This window comes from Zonotrichia albicollis, chromosome 6 (assembly GCF_047830755.1).
Source record: "Zonotrichia albicollis isolate bZonAlb1 chromosome 6, bZonAlb1.hap1, whole genome shotgun sequence".
NCBI classification, from domain to species: Eukaryota; Metazoa; Chordata; class Aves; order Passeriformes; family Passerellidae; genus Zonotrichia; species Zonotrichia albicollis.
In genome coordinates this window covers 31,026,316-31,040,752 of record NC_133824.1, presented here as the reverse complement: position 1 = coordinate 31,040,752, position 14,437 = coordinate 31,026,316, and the positions used below count along the sequence as shown (strand labels likewise).

Genomic DNA, 14,437 nt, shown 5'->3' with positions numbered 1-14,437 from the left:
CCAGCAGGAGGCAGCAAGGTACCCTGCAGAGCCTGAGTCAGCTGGACGGAGAAGGTGGTGACATGAGGGATTCGTGGGGCCCATCTCTACAGACACCCTCTCTGCCACTGGACTTTGTGCTTGCTCAGACACCTGGCACTGAACTGCCTAAAGCAAACTGTGGGAAATCACATGAAGGCATCAGACTACAAGGGATTAATGTGGTCTCCAGCACCGAGTCCCAGTGCCTCATCACCTCTGTGGTAGAAGTGCTTCCACTTTCATCACTGAACTTGCTTTCAACATCCAGACACTTCTGGTTACCCCTTTCTCCACTCTACTTAGGACTTATTAATGTATTTTCTCATTACTTGTAATAAAGTGATGTTCCTAGTCTTGTTTTGGTGTCTGAGGCAACTGAGCCCTTTCAGTCAGTCTCTCCTTGAATGTCACAGCCTCTAAAGCTGAGGTGATGTCCCTCGCTCAGGTGGGAAGAAAACCTTCCTCCTGCTACTCTTTACACCCTTGTTTAAGCACCCAAGGAACTCATGGCCCTTAGAAGGTGTCCCTTCCCCCAGTAAGGGGCCTTAGTAGGTGTCCCTACCCTTCCAGTATCCAGCTCAGGGCCCAACCCAGCTAATATATATTGCCAGTTACTTACTGTGTTGTGTTACCACCTTTCAGATATGAAGAAAAAAAAATAGCTTTGCAGACAAACACCAGGGGTATGCTACTTTTAAGCTGTGCTTCAGCCTTTTATTTCCATACATCTCACCTACAGTAGGTAAAAATTAAAAAACAACAACAAGCAACATTCTTGTTCCTTCATCTTTTGCCTCTTCAGTCTGTTTAAACTGTAAAGTATTTGAGGAAGGACTTGTCCTTTGCTGCAGCTTTCATAATATTTAGGTGCTTCACAGATGCAACACTGGAAAGATCCTGGGAATTCTAAACTGAAGAGTGAAGACATGGAAGTGGCAATAACTGATCTATAACATAAAAACAAAAGCTGATTTCCCTAGCTGACCCTGAATGAACACAATATGCGTGTTTGTACCAGGTGTTTTCTTACTAAAGCACCTGGCAATAAGAGTGTACCATGAGTGGTCCTCTTGCAGTATAAAGCTTTATGATCATTCCATTTGAGGGCTCTTATGAGAAATCTGAGCAGGCAGTGGTAGCAGGGCACTTTTTGTACATTATATTTAGAATAGGCTCTCCCACAATGAGTAACTGTGGGGCACAGTGCTGGAAACAGGATGGAGAGGAGTGGATCCTGCCAGGTGAATCCAGACTGGCAGCATCTGAGAGTGGAGAGAGTGCTGGTATGGAAGGAGCTCTTCACCATGCGCAAGCTGCTGCGCTCAGATTTTGTCTTGGGAAAGCTGAGCATGTTCATCTGTACCAGAGAGTGGGGAGAGCAGCAGGAAAAGGGAGTGTGTGTTTGCAGCAGCTGACAGGCCCTGCAGCCCCCGGGAGCCGGCGGTACAGCGTCCCTGAGCAGCCCTGTGCCGCCAGCAGGGGTCTGTAGAGTCGGCACAGCCTGAGCCCGCAGCTGCGCAGGGTAGGCGGCAGACTACATCTCCCTGTCACAAGGCACCTTAACTGAGCAGAACTGTGCGTCTCTTGGAACTGAAGGCACACCAAGCTCTGTCCCTGTGCACTGTGGTTAGTGGGGAATAGAAAAGTGGGGCTAACAGAGGGTAAATATTGCATGATTTGTGGCTGCAGGGATCCCTTACTAATATTGGGAGTACAGGTGCATCATCAATGGTCACAGTTTGCAGATGTCTGGCAAAAAAGGGGTTTTTAACATAGTTAAAAGGTTTTGCACAGGTCTGGAACCCCAGTTGCAAGGTCACAAGTGACCATGGAAAGTGCACTGAGGCACTGCAAAACACTGCCTCCAAGGGTCAGGCTGGAGTCACGGGAGGAGGGTGTGTGGCACCCAAACCCACATTACAGTACAGACAAGGTATCAGAACCTTCCCCAGCAGCCAAGGGAGGCAACTCAGGCATTTTCAATGAGACTCAATGTTAACAGCCTCTCTAAGCTATAGGAGACAAACCAAACTCTACCCTTTCAAAAGCCCACAGGGATCAGGGAAGTTTTATACCCTGGCCTTCAGTGACTGATTTCTGCGTGGCACATGATGCAGCACATCAGGTAGCTCACATTAATTCAGTGCCAGTGTGCAGTGCCAGGAAGGGCATCTCTCTGAAAGTCACTGCTCATGTTTCAGCTTCAGTCTGCAGCTCTAAATGGGGAGCATTACTGCAGAGCAGCAGGCACAGGTAGAAAACAAACAGCATCATTCCCCCTCAGTAGCAGATTCCCACCCCAGGACCCTCCTCTGGTGTGCTCCCTGGCCATGAGCTGGATTGGTGGGCTGCAGCTGTAGCACCAGGAGGAGCTCCTCAGTGACAAAAGACAGCTAACACTGTGTGGGAGGCAGCAAATTGCATCTCTCCCCAGCCCACTATCACAAAACTGGCTGAAAATAGCTGATCCAGAAGGCTGCAGCACAGTCACCCTGCAGTTGGTGCTTTGAAGGTACAGAAAAGCTTTCTGCTTTTCTCAGTTGCCCCTTTGCTTTAGGGACACCTGAACACCTGCTTCAGCAGCAGTAGGGTCCTTGGCACAGCACTGGAGCCCTTGGGGGGCAGGAATCAGCTCCAGATGTGCAAACAGCAGCCTGTACATGCAGCACTGTGTTTGTTGTCAGAGGCTCATTTACAGCTGTCTAATCGGTGCCTCTAAGGCAAACGGGGAGAGAGGCCATGGAGTATGGGGCTTCCAGAGGTTTGCAGGAGAGGCAGCGCTCCCACCAGTGGGACTGCAGGCTCAGAAAGCCTGACCCCCACGGCAGCCTGGAGGACGTGGGAGGGCAGACCATGTGCTTCTTTAGGCGTGGCTAAAGATGCCACCAGAGCCCCTCAGGGTCCAGCCCTGTTAGTCACTTCTGCAGTACTGATGTTTTGGGTGTGGTTAGTTAGCTTCAGTTTTCCTTTTCTCAGGCTCACACACATGCTGGAATTATACCAGTGAAAGGGCAGCTGGCACAGTTTAAGGGGTTTTTGTAAGCCTACGCCAGAATTGGCTAACATTACCTGATGGGAGATGTGATAGGCAGAGAAAGAGAGTGAACTCTGCAGTAGGCAGTTGCAGAGCCTGGCCAAAAATGGATGCCCCATCTCTGGAAGTGTTCTGGGCCAGACTGGATGGGGCTTTGGGCAACATGGTCTAGTGGAAAGTGTCCTTGTCCACAGCAGGACAGTTGGAACTAGAAGGTCTTTAGGGTCCCTTCCAACCCAAACATTCTGAGATCCTCTGAAAAGGTGTCAAAATGTCATAGCAAATAGCTGTACTGTGTACATTTACTTTGGAAAGGATTTCTCACTGTCTACCTCTGCTTCTCTTTCACTATTGTTTCATTGCTCCAGAGCCTGTTCCCTCCTTCCTGAGTAACTAACTGCAGCTCTCCAGCCTTTTTGACTCACGTTCTAGAGAGGCAGAGGCATTCAAGGCACTGCTAGGCAGCCACACAGGACAGATACCTCAGGAGAAGACACCACCCCAGACCTGCAGAGATCAGCCATTTCCCAGGAGGGTGGATGCCATTCTCTGTATCTTTCTAGGTGCAGCTGTTCACTTCCACAACCACCACTCTGTTTTAACACTGTTAGTCCAGCTGTCCCCCTGTGTCTTGTGGCAGCTTATGCACAGGGCTGCAATTGCCAAATGAAAGAGAACCCTCTTCATGCAGGCACACGTCTGCCTTCAGGGTGCTGAGCAGCCTCAGCTGTAATTTTGCAGAGCTGAATGATTATCAGGTTCAAAATGCCTTTGCATTAACCTGAGCAGTATGTTATGCACACATCTTGTGTTCTCCTTTTGTCCTCTGCTTTAGTTTTATATTAAAAGCATTGCTGAACAGTTGCAGCATGTAATTTCCTGTAAGCTGGATGGAGTGGGTTCTGGAGTGTGAAGAAAGCTTTGCTAGTAGCACAAAGAACATGATGAAGTGAGATGGAGCTAATTTTTTTTTATTTCTCATCCAGCTTTCCTACTAATGTAATTGCATTGACTCCAGCAGTTACATTTGTGTAAATCAGGATGAGAGGGATTCAGGGTTAGGGATCCATTCCCTCTCTTCTCTCCCAGCTCCTACTGTACAGTCTCTGCAGCTTCCTCTGCAGAACCCCCCATTTCTCTACCCACCATGTTCTCCATCAGGCGTTGTTTATCCACTGTAGGTTACAGCAGGTTTGTACAGTGCTTGGAGATCCTCTGTCCGTGGAGGCAAGAGTTACCATTACTGACAAACACCTCTGTGCAGTCCTGCCCTCCGCCCTGCTGTCACTCAGCACCGTGTGGGATGTGCCCAGGCAAATGGCAGAGCTGCCGCACTGACAGGAAGAGATCCCTGAGGAGGCACCGCTGAAGGGATTGGATTCCCTTCGGCCGCAAACCCGCGCTGCTGGAGCCGGCTGCCGGCCCGCAGGGAGGCGTTACCGCAGCACGGCGCTGTGGGTCCTGCGGGCGCCCCTGCTCCGCCGCTCAGCTGGGCGAGATTTATACTGGGGGGACGGAAGAACTCAGAGAAAATAAGAAGGGTTGGTCTTTATCTGGTGCTTCACTGGCTTCAAAAGCTTTCGGCATGAGCTCATTCTTCGCCCCTTCATCCGTGTCTCAACAGAAGGACTCAAAATCCATACACCAACAGATTCACATGCAAACAGAAATCTTCATAAAAAGGAGAGCAGCTCTGCCACTGAGGACTCAGTGCACAGACTTCTTGCTTGCCTGATGTGAGACACACACATTTCCCATTCTCAACTTTCCTTTAGGGAACAGGTGTGCTTTTTCTGATCTTTTCCTCTGGGACCATGCAGACTGCTGCTCAGGGGATGGGAGTGTTGTTAAGCAGTCACATGAGTCTTTTGAATGAGTCCATAAGGACTTCACCCTTTAGGTCATAATTAAGTGTATTATATCTTTATTACTGTACTATGGGGTTTCCAACAGCCACTGTCACTGACACAGGACTTGCTCTCCAAATTGTTTTGAATGCCATAAAGAGAAGGGTTTTTGCATGGCTTCTGCTGGAATTCTCCAAGCTCAAGTACCTCCTCAGTGTATGAATACCTTTCTAATTCTAATGTTCAGTTAAAAACTCATCCACCATAGAGGATGTTTTGATTGGATGGTTTGGGGTTTTTCTGAGTTTTGAGGTTTTTGTTTTGGATGGGGGGGGGTGTTGGTTTGTTTGTGGGTTTTTTGTATTTTTCGTTTTAATGAATACCTCATTACTTCCACACTTTGTCTTCATATTCCAGATCAGCAGTTGGTGGTGAAGTTTGAGGACAACATTGAAAGATGAACCTTTATGCTCTTTGGACCACAGAGGAACTCACTTTTGATCTTTTAAACCTACTTGCTCACACTTTCTTGCAGAAAAATTTCTACTAGTTCCAGTATGACATTCCTGCCAGACTCTGAATGTCATCATATGGAGATCTGCTCCCACACAGAAGGGTGCAGAAAAGATGATGTGCTAATGAGCTACCTTCTTATCCCTGCTGTCAGTTCAGTGACTCTCCCTCCTCCTCTTCCCTTCCCCTGAACTGCAAATGTAATTGCTTTCCAGCAGCCCTGCGAACAGCCTGGTCCATCTGCAGCCCTGGAATCCCTCCAGAGGGCAAAGTCTTGGCTTTTTGCTTCAAATTATCTTGTCTTTTCTTGAGAGGAGAAGGAAGGAAATACCAACCAGGGTACTGATGCAGCCAGACTGAGCAGTTGAAATGAGGCCAGCATCCCTTTTGCCATCAGACTACCCAGGCTGTCCTCCTGCCAGTGCTCAGCAGGCCAGTGGAGCCTGTTGCCTGACTACCATGTCCCTAGCACTGTTATTCTCCTTGGCAATGCAGCTTGTGCCCCTGAGCCCACTCCCCTCGTGCATTTCTCAACACATTACCTGGCACCCAACATGCAATATAATATCTAACACAGAATGCTAGCCTAAGGCTTCACTCCTCTCCAAGGAACTTGACCATTTCTGCATGCACAGGACTCGGGTGCAGGCAAACAGGGTATTTGACATGGCTCACACTGGTTGCCAATTAAACTTGGGTCAAGCCACTTTCCCCTCCCACTCTTCCTAGGTGTAAAGTGGGGCTGGTACTCACTCATCTGCCAAGAGGGTAGTTAGACCCAATTAGCTGGTGTAAAATGAGTTCTGTGTGCTACTAGAGGGCACTGATGCAACATCTGAACCTGCTCAGGCAAGAGGTATGCTCAGGCTAGAGCACTGAATAGAGCAAGGTCAGTGCAAACTTTGATGATACTTGTGGTCTACTGAAGCCATAAAATAATTTCAGATGTCATGGTCATCAGCATCTTTCTTTCACATCATCTCTCCATATGCACATTAGAGCTTGCTAAGAGGCACATGATGTGATCCTTGAGGCTGTCCTGTGCAGAGCCTGGAGCTCAATTTGGATGGTCCTGTGGGTTTCTTCCAAACCAGAATATTCTGTGATTTTGAGTGGTCCTGCTTAGGGCACTTGGAAATGGGGAGAAGGAGAGATCAGAGGAAAAAAACCTGCATGAGAAAAGGAATTTGCCTGCTGAGTTTTCTTAAGAGGATCAATTGGTACAATATTTGTCAAGTAACACTATCTAGGCGGTTGCTTTAATTTCTCATACAGAGGCAACATACCAGGAAAAAGATTTGTCAATAAAAATCTGACAAAAGACAATGATTCTTTCAAATTGTGTTGTTCTCCAACTCCCTTGTTTATGAAATCTATGCCAGCCTTTTATAGCTTTTTCAATTTAAAGGGTCATATTGAGAGCTCAGCTCTGTTTCCTGCCCTGCCTTTGTTTCTCAGTTTCCCATTTGTAGTTGTTTTTTGACTAGCCTGGTCACAAAGCATGAAATCAATTGTTTTCAAATCTAGTGCACTGTGTTCCCAACAAACACACAAAAAACCTGGGGGATTCAACTTGTAACTATTTTGATCTGATATCTTCTGGGAAAAGCCACATGTGAAAACCAGCTGGCCTTCCCACATGGATTTCTCCCACTTAAAGGCTCTTCAGATGCTTTTTAATGGTAACGCTCAGCCCTATGATGCAATCCTTGCTACATATATCATGGATGCTGTGACATGCCACAATGACCCTTCTACCCAGGTACTGAGTCCTCTCACGGCACGTTCTGCCATGAGCAATACCTAAAGCGTGAGGCTATTGCACAATCATATCATGACACCTTCTTTCCATTACCTCCAGCACAGCAACTTGAAATTCCTCTTTAATTGTTCTCATTATCTTCCTTTACCACATATATCTCTAAAGAACTGCCAAAAATAGCTCAAAGAAAATAGGCTAGCTGTCTTACTGGAAAGTGGCTGAAATTTGTCAGAGGGGTTACCTCTCAGGCTCAAGGCTCCACAGAGGATGCTATGGAGTCTAGCTTTGACTTTTCTTTGGTGCATAAGCCAATGTTATGACAGAACTAGAAGACCTCACACCTGCTGATGTTTGAAAGAAGACACATGGCAAAGCTATATTTATGTTCAACATACATCAAGTCGCCCTGGCTTGAAGGGAGGAAGATAAGAGACGGTTCTTGGCTTAGATTTGGTCTCCCATTGCCTGTATTGCAGTATTGCCTGACTGCAAAGTGCAGTGCATGGGCTTTGTTAGATGAATGGAGCCCCCCTCAGCCACACCATCACAGCTTGGTGCCATTCCATCACCTTGCAGTGAAATCAAAAACCTTTCTGCTGCTGCATTTAACCTGCCTATCCACATATCCACCCACAACTGCTCTTTTACAGCCAAGCCCTTGACACACAATAGTTGTCTGCTCCCCTTCCCCTTGTCTGCTCATGGAAATCCAAGGGCTAAGAAATCCTAAGGCTCTACTGGGATGCTTTGCAATACAGAGAAGGGAAAATATTGTAAAGCCAGTTTAATGGGGCAGTTAAGGGAAAAGAGGGATGCTTCGAGGTGCACTCTAAGCTACTGTGCCATCAGATGTCATCTTAAACTGCTAAAGAGCAGTTTGCTTGTCTTGCTCATTTAGGATAAAACATATACACACAGCTCAGCCAGCAGCTCTGGAGAAGCAACAAGAAAAGCTGGGCCTTTCCCACCATTGGGATCAAGAAGAGAACAGCCATCCACAGCCTTGGTTTGAGGAAACTTCTTGTTGGAGGCTCTCATTTCAGCACAGATGGTAATGGAGTGGGGGATAGGAGAAGAATAGGTGATGATGATTCAATCATCATCTGCTGGAATGCAGCATGAAACAGTCCTTGGGCCATAGTGTGATGCCACAGCCATATTCAGGAACAGAGAGAAAAGGCACTGGCAGATTCAGAGGGATTCTTTCTACCTCTGACTCTGAAGACTTCTCTTATGCATAGGCTCAGACTCAAATCAAAGGAATCACTAACTGTTTAATCTTAAGCACATTATGAAGATCAGCATCAAGTGATTGAAACACATTCTTGTCACTCTTCAGTCAGGAACCTCTGATCCTTGTTTTCTTGTCTAAGCTTTAAAACACAGCAAGGTCTGATCATAACATTATACATGCACATGGTCAGTCTATGAGAGGGCAGCATTGTCACTTCTCACTCCACAGTTTGAGGCAGTGTGACAGGGAATAAAGCTAAAGGGTTTGCCATTAACTTGCAGTGACAAAATTTAGGAATAAGCATCTGCCAACCAAGATCTTAGAGAGGAGAACCCTGCTGTCCTTTCACCCTGCATCCACATTTGCATGAAGCTTCTCTCCTCCAGACAGTGCCCAGATGCTCCAGCTGATGCTGCAAGCTACCTGCTGCTAAGCTGGGGTCTTGGCAGATTGTAGCCAAGTGCTCTCAAGAGGTTGAGATTCGAGGGCAATTTTAAAAAGAGAAAACTATTGTTCTGAAGAATCATTAACATCTTAAAATCTATAAGGCAACAGCCTTCCTATCTTAGCTGGCACAGATTTCCTAAAATGGGAACACAATTGGAACAGATTAAAATATATTGGAAACCACTCAGTGTTCCACAACATGACATATAAGTGTAAAATTAAGAATAGGCTGTAGATGTCCCAGCACTGCTGATAGCAACGCCACATTCATCAGCACTGGAACACAAGCAGCTGTACAGCTGCTTTGTTATAATGGTCTGGAGGCTCTGGGGTAAGACCTTATTTATTCTTTTACTGGGAAGATGTACTCAAGGAACTGTTTCTATCCAAAACGCGCAGATAGAAACACAGAGTCTTTCCTCAACAGTGCAACCTCTACCATGGTGGGATTCACACATCTCTGAGGATTTTAAATATACGTGTTAGCTGAGAGTCTTGAAATCTTATACTGAGGATACCATCGGGGGAACATTTAGAGGCTTTTCCTTGAAATGAGGGGAGGGAAATACCTCTCAAAAAAAGCTGACGTTGTCAGCTGCTGTCCTGGCACCAGTCAGTGTTCCCACCTCATGAGAATGTGTCTCTTCCAGGCTCTTTGGCCTGATGTAACCCCAGGCTATGTGTAACATCAGAGTTAGTAAACAGGTGGTGATGGTGCCTCTGCTTGTGTACAACATTCCAGTCCAATCATTACGTAACATACCAACCACTCAAGCTATGATTTTGATATTCCACTGACACACCAGTCATCAGCGTCCAGTGTCCATGCCACCAGAGTGTCTGCAGGTTTAGTCTGTCTCAGGAGCAGATTCCCCATGGTCAGTACTGTACTGCTCACTGCCAGATTTCACACTGGCCTTTACACAGGGACAGTGCCCTCCTAAACTCTGGATCCAGATTCAACCAAACTACGTCACCTGTAACTCTGTGTTGTTACACTTGGCTTTGGAGGAATGAGTGCTACAAAGGTTGTTACAGCATGCAGGTAGAATTCAAATTGGATTAATTTAAGTAGATTACATCTAAAAAAGCACATAAGCCAAATCAATCTCTCTTCTCCCTCTTTTCCTTCTCTCAAAAAAGTCCCATTGGTTTTTAAGAGCCAGGCGCGTGTACTACTGCACCCTACACTATCCTTTACTCCAAGCAAGGCAGATAATCTGTACTTACATTCTGCTTTGGTGGCATTGTTACTGCCTCCACATACAGACAGATATAACTAGGCAGGGTATTTGGCATTGGAAAGATACCACAGCGCCTCAAACTACTGGAGAGATGCTGAAAGATGACATTAGAATGGGAAGAATGACAAGAAAATCTCTGGCCTTGACATAAAGAGATGAAGTTATCGAATTCAGCATGGCTCACCTGAGCTTTGGCTCTCACATCCATTCCAAAAAACTCAGCATGTAGCAGGGTTTCAGCTAAGACAAGGTTAGGACCATGAGAAGAATTAAAATCTGCAATGGAGACGTGTCCTGGCAGAGCTGGAAAAGGTTAATGCCAGAACAGGATCAATAGCAGAATCAGACCAGACAGAGAAAAGCAATCTCACAGGGAACATTGATAGGTCAGGGCTAGCCAAAAGAGCAGCAACACCAGGACATGGTGAGTGCAGCAGAGAGTTCAGGCTGACACTGCAGTTACATGCACAGAGAAGTTACGCAAGCAGACAGGTTAACAGTAAATACCTTGTTCTGTCAACACTGGATGCTGTTTTCAGCCATGGCTATTAACATCCTGGCACAGTATGACAGCTCTGGACGGAGCAGAGCTCTATTTGCTGGTGTCCACAGGTCAATGATAGCTGAGGAACTCCTAAGAGGAGCTCAGATGACTTCAGTCGGGACCTTAACCAGCCAAGAGCTTGTTCACTGCCAGCCTCTATAATTTTGCTGTCAGTCCCACAGCTTCTGTGTGGTCCAGTGCCTGTTCTTCAAGTCACCATGTTGCCTGCACAGAGGAGGATGCAATGTCTCATGAATCACTTTCCTGTTGCTTCCCAGTTAGGAGCACGGCCCACAGAACTGCACTGTCAACACTTCCCACACACTGCTTACATGGTAAGAAGGTGCAGCAGAAATATCTCTGCACCTAGAAAAGCTGTTGAGTTACCCTTCCTTGCTATGCATACCATCAAAAAGCTGACAGAAACCTTCTCACACATGCACTGGAAGCAGGGAAATTATTATTAGTTCATGGAGAGGCTGCTCAAGGCTGCAGGAGCCCTGCTTGCTCAGGCATTCTGACACAGCACAGGAACAGAGCTACCATTGCACACAAAGCGCACCCAAGACTTAGGCCCAGAGAACAAAAGCTAGGACACAGCTTCTGGGTAGGGACTGCTGGTTTCTGCCTGGAGGAGGGAGGTGAAGGCAGTGCCTGCAGGCACAGGCACCTCTAGGTGACACAAAGCTGGGGCAGAAACGCCAGCGGTCACTGCAAGCCCAGGCCAGGGCCCTGCACTGACAGTGCCGTGCGTCACAGGCAGCACAGGTGAATCAGCCCAGGCTTATACGTGCCTGGAGTCAGCTTCCCCCAAACACACCCCCTTACACACAGTGCAGCCACAGGGAATTCAATTTATGCTAATGCCTGACTCACCCTGTTGATCATCTTCTCTCTTTGCAGCCACTACAACAGCAGTCTTGGCCGGGCAGTCAAGTGCCTGAAGCCTGGACACTGGTGCTCCTCCTACCTACCTTCTGCTACCACCACAGCCTATGACTTGACATGTTCTCAGAAGCCCTCTGTTTCCATCTCAGTGCAGGACAGCACAGCCCTCTGCTACATGGCCCCAGTGTTCCATATGGGGCAGAAAGGGAATCTTCCCTCTCCAAAAAGGGCACAGTAAGATACACATATTGCCGGGGTTTTTGTAAAGCCAAACCAGATTTCAAAGAGCCTGTGACCAGAGCCACTGCCTGTCTGGAAACAAGACCCCAAAAATCATGCTTTCTCTTCAAGACAGGATTAATCTTATTTCACTAGAAAAATTCTGTTTCCATATGGGCTACAGCTGCATTTTCTGACCTCTCATTCCAGTAGGCTTGCAAGCATCATATCTGCCAAAAGCTCAAATGAAAGGGGTTTAATGTTGAAATAATTTACCTTCACAATCGGCAACAGTTTTAAAGTATTTGAGGGTCATGATATCCCCATGATAGAAATGATAACACCAAGCTTTCAAATGCCTCTACAGCAAACTGCCACAATGATTATGAAGCATGGAATGCACCAGGACAACCCAGGAGGGGTCACAACCAACATGCAGGACAGTTCTCTCCAGGCAGATGCTTTTCCTGGTTTGCTCTTGCATGTGGTTGAGCATAGGAGGACAGTGCCCATCCTTGCCATGCAGAAAATCCAACAGCCACTGATTACCTTTGACTATTCTCAGCTGTCCAGCCATGCAAGTTTTTGCTGTTCCTACATGCAAGAAGGTGGCAGGCACTTACTGGTACAGGCAGGAGTCCGCCCAGCTTTGCAGAGATGCTGCAGCACTGACTGCTGGCCCATAAGATGGGAAGGATGGTGTGGACCGGCTGCTGGGCAGCACATGGTACTTATGCATTTGTGCTCCAGGCTGAATGAGAAGTGTTTCTGTGGAACCTGCATGTCTTCTCACAAGTTCTCATGCCTGTTATCCTGGCACTCATTTTTGTCTTCTGGAGCAGAGACAGCATGAGCTGATACACAGATGCTCTCTCTGAATTAAAGAGCTGGCAGATCTTGCTTATCATATTTGCCAGGGCACCACAAGGAAGACAGGCAACACTTAGCAGGTGTGTGAGTCATGTCTTGGCTTATTAAGTAGCTTTTTTCCATAGCATTTTGTTCTAAATAAATAGCATTGGGCTTTAAGGAAGGTGGTGATCATTAGCATGTTCTGCTCCTCATCTTAGGGAAGAGCCCCTGTAATTAGGAAGGACAGGTCTTTGGATCTGCTGGGCTAATCACATGAAGATTCAGAAAAGGAAAGTGCAGACCTAGATTACCAAATTCAAGTGCAAAGAAAGCAGGGTTTTATTGTGAGACAGCTGAGAACTAAGTGCCGAAAACGTAAGTGGACATGACTTACACACAAAAGGAATGGAGCCACAGTTGAGCCAGAATCTATCCTGTTAATGCCACAAAATCAAATGTGCTGGATCACATACAACACATCTATACCTGGTTTTCAAACCACAAACAGTTTTCAACATATGTGCCAGAGATACAAAAAAGAAAGACAAATATTTTCAGCAGGACTGCAAATTTCCTTCAGACAGAAATGTAATCTTTACATCAGAACATAAAATTCTGCCCAGCAAGGCCACATTTAAAGCAAAATCTTTCAGTACTTGTCACTAACAATAATCTGCTTGCTATAAGCCACAATCTCAGGACTACTTGGGATTTTTGGTCACAGCAATGAGACTTTTAGTCATTCTAGAAATAAACAAATCCCACTGACTGATACAACAGCAAAAGCATCGGTCTTCCTCTGCATTAAGCATCACATTAGGTAGGTCATTTGCTTGCAAATGTTCAAAAGAGTGAAATACAAAGTGAGTCAGTCATATGGACACATTAAAAACTGTAAAGAAGGGATGCAGTGAAGGAGGAAGTTTTTATTGAGATAGCTACTTATCACTCTTCCTCCATGCTGATTCATAAGTCCCACATATTGAGTGGCTGGGTTATTGCTTTGATTGTAAAGTCAACACACACATCTTCCTGCCCTGGAGCAATCGAGAGTCAAAAGCACTGTTCCTACTCTCCTTTTTGCCTTGATAAGGACTTGTATGAGTGGGTAGCAGGTGGGGTTTTTTTCCTCTCTCAGATGAAGACTATTAGTGAGTATTCCAGGTGTAAATCCATCCCTCTGGCCACTACAAAGAGGGGCAGGGCTGCTGGGAGGCTGGCTCTCTCCTTACGGTGGGGCATGGCAGCGTTACCAGGTGCCTGAGAGAGGGAGGACTTTGTTCCTCTTTGTGCTGTTTAGTCTTGTTGCATGCAGACTTAGCTCTTTCTCTCTCTCATCTCTTTAGCTGTGTGTTTTATGGGCTTTCTTCCCAAGGAGAAATCTCTTGTGCCTTTATTACACTTGGCAGCTCGCTGCTTCCTCTCTTTGGAAAGCAAGCTTGCTACTTGTGGCCCTTTCTTAAAGCTTGGTGGCTGACTTTACAGCTCACTTCTCTGCTGCTAAGTAGAACATGAATTTCAACTTCCTTCTACCCTTCAAAATTCCAGATGATACTGTAATGCTGCTTTATCTGGGGTTTCTCAGCAGTCAAGGGATGAGGTAATGTTTCAGGGTGTGCATTTGTTCTGCAGCCTTTGCTTTGTCATTAATATATCAGTCAGATATTTCAGAACTCTCAGTTTGTGCCTGTTTCGGGCTTTGTGGTCATACTCTAGCTAGCTGTGTTGTAGAAAACGAATCCATAGCAGAAGAGAAGCAATTCTTGTTATGAAGACACTGTGACAATCTAGATAAGAACAGCTGCAAGTGTGTCAGGACAAAACAAAACCTC

The 14,437-nt window shown here is 46.4% G+C and overlaps 1 long non-coding RNA gene across 3 annotated transcripts; it reads right to left on the bottom strand.

Moving 5' to 3' along the window:
• Positions 1 to 591: 591 nt before the first annotated feature.
• Positions 592 to 12,617, bottom strand: LOC113459442 (uncharacterized). Of its 3 annotated transcripts, none has more exons than XR_012580829.1 (4): positions 12,377 to 12,617; positions 10,610 to 10,871; positions 10,287 to 10,405; positions 592 to 6,584 (listed from the first exon to the last, which is right to left on the bottom strand). It is a non-coding gene; the product is annotated as an uncharacterized LOC113459442 (long non-coding RNA). The 3 variants fall into 3 exon arrangements; XR_003380676.2 differs by lacking the exon at positions 12,377 to 12,617 and adding an exon at positions 11,523 to 12,354; XR_012580830.1 differs by lacking the exon at positions 10,610 to 10,871.
• Positions 12,618 to 14,437: the final 1,820 nt, after the last annotated feature.